The sequence below is a fragment of the Balaenoptera musculus genome, chromosome 17 (genome assembly GCF_009873245.2).
Source record: "Balaenoptera musculus isolate JJ_BM4_2016_0621 chromosome 17, mBalMus1.pri.v3, whole genome shotgun sequence".
Taxonomy (NCBI): domain Eukaryota; kingdom Metazoa; phylum Chordata; class Mammalia; order Artiodactyla; family Balaenopteridae; genus Balaenoptera; species Balaenoptera musculus.
This window is the reverse complement of record NC_045801.1, coordinates 13,293,718-13,299,717: the sequence shown is the minus strand read 5'-3', so window position 1 is coordinate 13,299,717 and position 6,000 is coordinate 13,293,718.

Here is a 6,000-nt window from a genome sequence, read left to right as displayed (position 1 = left end):
AGGTGATCAGAGATGACTTCTTGGAGAAGATCGTGACTGAGCCAAATCTTAAAAGATAAATATGAGTTAGGCAGATAAGATAGGAAAGAGGATTCAGGTACTGGAAATATCATGAAAAAGCATTTGTAAGCATGAAAAATACAGTTTATTTGAAAACTCATAAGAACTTTAATCCGGCTGAAGAAAAGGTAAAATGGTAGAATGGTGAGAAAGAGCATGGAGAATTTGACACAAGGTAGCTCTTAGGCAAGATGGCAATAGTGGAAAGTTTAGATCTTAAACTAAAGACTGAGTTTTTATTGAAGACTTTCAGGAAACAAACAGTGTGATCAGGTTTCCTCTTGGTGAAATCATGTAGGAACTCAAGTGGACAACCTATTCACAGGTGCCAGGGGTTAGGACTTCAACATATCTTTTTGAGGGGCACAAGTCAACCCAAAATAGAAGGTATCAAGAGGAAAGAATTTGTAAACGGTGTAAGATTCCATTGAAAGGGCAAAGATATGTCTGTTGGATTCAGCAACAAGGAGGTCATTAGGTCTTTAGGATAATCAGTTTCAATGGTGTGTGTTACCAATGGGGCACCAAGAACTGTATGGCACAGTGCCTCCTTGATGGAGCTCAAGAAGTCAGACAAAGATTCAAAGGAAGGCAACCCTTGGAGGGTCACAGAAAGCTTCCAGGAAGAGGTGATAACTGAACTAAGTTTGAAAAGATAAACAAGCACAAGCCATTGAAAGTAGAGGAAAAAGCATTTCATCCTGGAAGAACAGGGTGGGCAAAGACACAAAGCACAGAGAAAGCATAGTTTATGAAAAGCTGTAAAGTAATTCAGCATAGATGATGAGTAGAGAATGAGGTGGGTAGAGGGCAGAAAACATGACCAATCAGGATTCAAATGCAGGACTTCAGAATTGCCTCTTCCCACCGTGTCTCTCTCCCAGCTTCTTTTTTGTCCTGGCCCAGTTTAGGAAAATGTTTTGTGGGGATACCATTAGGTTCAGCTTTTGCTTGCTGTAAAAGCATGGACTGGCATATGCCACAAAGCAGGTCAGCCAGCGGATATGCAAGGTCAGAAAATGACTTTCTGTCAACATTCATCCCCATTCTGCGTCCCCTGCCCCCCACAGCATTAACAAGAAAATAAGAATGCCTGCCCAGCTGTCCCGCTTGATGTCACTGGGTAAATTATCTTTTATTAAGGATCTGTAATTGTTCTTCACTGAGCTGTGACCTAAATTTAGTGGTGCTGAGGAGGGAGCCCCAGCCAACAGGATTTCCCTGAGAACACGATGAAGTTCCTGTATCAATTCAATTCATTAACTAGAAAGAGAAAACAAACACTGACTGTTTTTTTTCCATTCTTCAGTGAATCATTTGTTTAGCTTGACCAGAATTTTTCTAAGATCCAGTCTGAGAGTCTGTCAGAAAAAAGGAGACAGCAGAGCTTATTCAAATTCTTCCTGAGGCATTAACTCTGAGGCAGAAACCAGATTAAATTAAATGAATCTGACTTTCCTGCTATTAAGGGCCTGGGTTTACTCACTGGGTATTTTCACCCTGAGGGAAAGAAATGCCCTCAACCTAGATGACTTGGGGTGAAATGAAGGGGAATCAACTTGTCTTGCCATGAGAGGAGAAAAAAAAGAGGAAAAAGGAGAGAGAAAAAGAAAAAAAGTTAAATACAAAGCTAGAAAAAGCCCCCAGTGAAATGCCTGTGCTGTAATAAAGTTCTTGAGAAGGAATGGAACTAATATAAATGCTCAATACTTAACAAAAATATCCTTTAATCATAACAGCCCAGCTGAGGCTGAGAGGTAAAGTAATTTGCCTAAGGACACAGAGCTTCTAAAGAACTGAGCCGAGATTTAAAGCCATGTCTTCTGACTTCAACTCTAGTGTTCCTTCACCCCAACACTAAGTCTTGGCTTTTGACAGAGTGGACTGCTGACCAAAGATGGTCAGGAAGGTCTTGAAATCTCATAGATTGATGTTCACACAGATGAGAAGCAAAACAACCCTCACCTTGAACATCCTCCTTCATCTTGGAACAGTCCCCCAAAAGAATCACTCCTTTTGGCTACTTCTGTTGTTCTGGCTGGAGCCACCTGATAACTACAAAAGCATATAGAACAGAGAGGAAAGTCTACAACATAGCCTCAATAAGTTTAGTCTTTAGTCAGAAGGCTATGAGATATACACATCCTGATGTTAATTTACATTGGCATCATATCGTCACTGATATTATCTCAGTTGAGTTTCACAGCAAATTTATGATGCAGATTGAGGAGATGACATTATCCTCATTTTACAAATGAATTAAATAGAGCTTCAAGGGTTGAGTCACTAGTCCAAGTTCACAAAGATGGTGAATGGCAGAACCTAGTATAAAACCCAGTGCACTTGGCTTCTAGTCTAGTGTTTCAGCCAGTGTACTGTAATGATTGTCAAGGTTGCTTTAAGATTACATAAGTCCTATGTCAAAATACAACTCAAGTTGGGGCTTTGGAGTCAGAAGACGGATCTACTTGGGAAGAGGTATCACAGGATCTGGGAAAAAGAGCCTCCATGTATGAGTCAGATCTGGGGTCTCATCCTATATTAGTCAGGTTGGGCTGCTATAACAAAATACCATAAACTAGGTGGCTTAAACAACCGAAGTGTGTTTATCACAGTTCTAGAGGTTGGGAAGTCCACGATCAAGGAGCCAGCTCCAAGATCAATTCAGTTCCTGGTAAGAATTCTCCTGACTTTCAGATGTCCACCTTCTTGCTGTGTCCTCACATAGCAGAAAGAGATCATCTCTCTCTTGATTCTTCTTAAAAGGGCACTAATCTCATTCATGAAGACTCCCCTCTCATGACCTAATCTCCCCAAAGGTTCCACCTCCAAATACCATTATGTTGGGAATAAGGCTTCAACATACGAGTTTTGGAAGGACATAAACATTCAGTCCATAGTACATTCCATCTCTGCACTTACATGGCTTAGCAACAAGTAATTTAACCTTTTTTGGTCTCAGTTTCCAAATCTGTAGAATGAAAGGTACAGTTGCAGAGAGTATAAAGTCTACATTGCCTACATTACGTGACAGTTTTCCAGAGACTCAATGAGACTTTTTAGGTAAAAGTGGCTTCATGAACCCCAGCACCATCTTAAATGTTGAGAGTACTTGTTGGCTTATTGAGAGTGTTCACGGGCATGTATCCCAACTGACCCTCACAAGAAACCTAGACAGGACAGGCATTACTTCCTTCCAATCCACAGATGAGGGAACTACGAAGTGTTATTTTTACTCCTCATTTCTGGGGGTGGGCGGGGTATGGGGTATTATAATATTCTTTTTTCCTCCTCATTTCTTAAAGTAAAAAAAAAAAAAAAAAATTGAGCCTGCGTATGTTAAGGGGTTTCATCCAGAGTCAATATGATATAGATTAACCTTGAAGTTAGAGCAAAGTCTTCTATCTCTAGAGTAGAACCACAAACTTGGATACCCTTAGGGTTTATGTTGCCAGATGGGGAACATAAATGAATGAAGTGGGCTGCAATAAGATGGCAAATGGCTTAGTATTAGGAAGGCAATAGGGAGTGGGTGGGACCTGTAGAAAACTGGAGAAAGTATGGCTCAGTTAAAAGAGTAACAGCAACTCAGCTGCAGCCAATTGTTGCCATGAAACATTAGGTCCAGAGTTTTCAGAACGTCCAGTTGTCTTCAATAGAAGCCATAGGTCTATATTTTTATGCAGAATGTCTCAATTTGAAAATATGGGCAATTAACTCAAATGCAAAGCATTTTTGACTCAGCACTGTACATTCCAGATAAAATACATCTCTGGTCCACATGCTCTGGAGACAGTATGCTTCCTGCTCTCACATACTGTTTCAAACCAAGTTATGGCCACTTAAGTATACATTGAGAAAAACACTGTAATGCAGTGATTATAAGCATGTACTCCAGACCAAATGGTCTGGGTTCAAGTCCTAGCTCTGACATTAACTAGGTGAATGGCCTTGGGCAAATCACTTTACCTCCCCTTATACTTCTGTTCTCCCATCTGTAAAATGGGGATTTTAACTGTACTTACCTCTTTTGATGGCTGTCGATATCAAATGGCTTGATATATATAAAACACTTAAAACAGTTCCTGACACGTAATAAGAGCTATGTACACATCGGTGCTTATTAGAGTTCCCATCTCACTATGAACATGTCCTAGAAAAATATCTTTCCCCACATAGCAACACAATCATACTTACTCTGTAGTCAATGTTAGTGTCACATTATCATACATTCCTTATGCTTAGAGTAGCCTGAGGTTCTTCTGTTTATCCTGACCCTGGGAAAGACAAAGCAGCATAAAACACATCCTTAGGGAGCTTACGATTTAACTGGGAAAGATCACCCAGTTTCCCCAAAACCTAAGCCGGGCGTCTCTATTCACAGCTGCACTGAAAAGCTTCCTTCCTGGCTTGTGTCTCCAAAAAGGGGAAACTATTGCAAGGTCTCTAAGAGGAAGGAAAGAGGACCTTTTTAATTAGCTTTCTCTTTTGAATGACGCCATCACAGACCTGATTCATTTCCATGAATTGAAGAAAAAAAAAAGTGGGGTGGGTGGTAGGCTCTCTGTGAAGGAATGAGTGAAAACTGTCAGGAGAGCACAGATCAGAGGAAAGCTGAAGTTGGAGAAAACAGCCATGTGAACTTGGCTGTCTGCCATGATCCAAGTTCAGTCCAGGAGATGACGTCAAAATCTAAATTTAAAATGGAGGTGGCAAAATGTCTGCCTCCATTGTTGGAAACTGGAAGCCAAAAGAGTGATGGAAATGTTGGTCTGATCCTCGTGTTTCAGAATGTACCAAGTGGTGTATCTGGAAGTTTTCATGAAAGGGTCCCTTGTTTGTAGACCTATTTCTCTCTGTGATATTCCACAGGGAGATTTTCTGCTTTCAGGCCATTTTGTGTCACATGTGTGTATGTGTGTGTGTGTGTGTGTGTGATAAATATATGAAATTACACAAGCCTAAGGCAGCCTATTAAATGCATACTATGGTCTCCGAAAACTTTTACATCTTGACAAATCAAGGAAGGACCAGGTCCATAGAGTTGGGAGGCCATCCCATTTCTCTAGTACTTTCCATGTGCCGGGTGCAGTATTAATGCATTTAATACTTTACCTATCTACCTTCAAGCCAATCCCCTGAAGTAGGTGTTATGAATTCCACATTATAGATGCAGAGGCTGATCCAGATAAGTTTACTAATTTCACGTGGCCACATAGCTACTGAGTGGGATTTACGTTAGGTCTGACTTGTTTAAAAACCTGTGTTCTTTTCATTGCCCCTTTTCCCTCCAAAACAAACAAACAAAAAAAGTAAATCATCAAAAAGGGTTGTGCTATAGACTCTGTAAAATAAATTAGCAGAAACCTCAATTAGAGTTAGGATACCAGAAGGGGGATCTCTCATACCCTGTGACTATAGAGCCCAACAGGAAGAAGAAAGACTCCTCTTCTTTTTTGGCAAGGACTCAGCCAATGAAAAGCACTCCTGACTTCCTTCTCTTCTCTATAAAAGTGCTCTTCTTTTCTTACCGTGTGAAAGGACTTGCATGTGAGTTGCCATGGTTGCCAAACCCAAATTACAATTCTCTGCAGATCCCAAATAAACCCATCTTTGCTGGAGAAATACCTGGAAATCTATTTCAGGTCAACAACTCCAAATAAGGGCATCTACTTCCCAACTAGTTTCTTACCTACAGTGTCTCTTTCCTCCAATCCATCCTCCACACTGCAGCCAGAATGTTCTCCTTCTAAAATATATTTGCTATTAAAGCTTTGACTGCCTAAAAGACCTTTCAATAGTTCCCCATTGCCCACAAGATAAATGGAAAATGTCTTAGCAAGATCCTTCTCAACCTGTTGCCAGCCTGCCTCTCTAAGCTCATCTTTTCCCTAAAACGCAGCCAGTATCAAGAACACAGGAGGCTACTGACCATTCCCC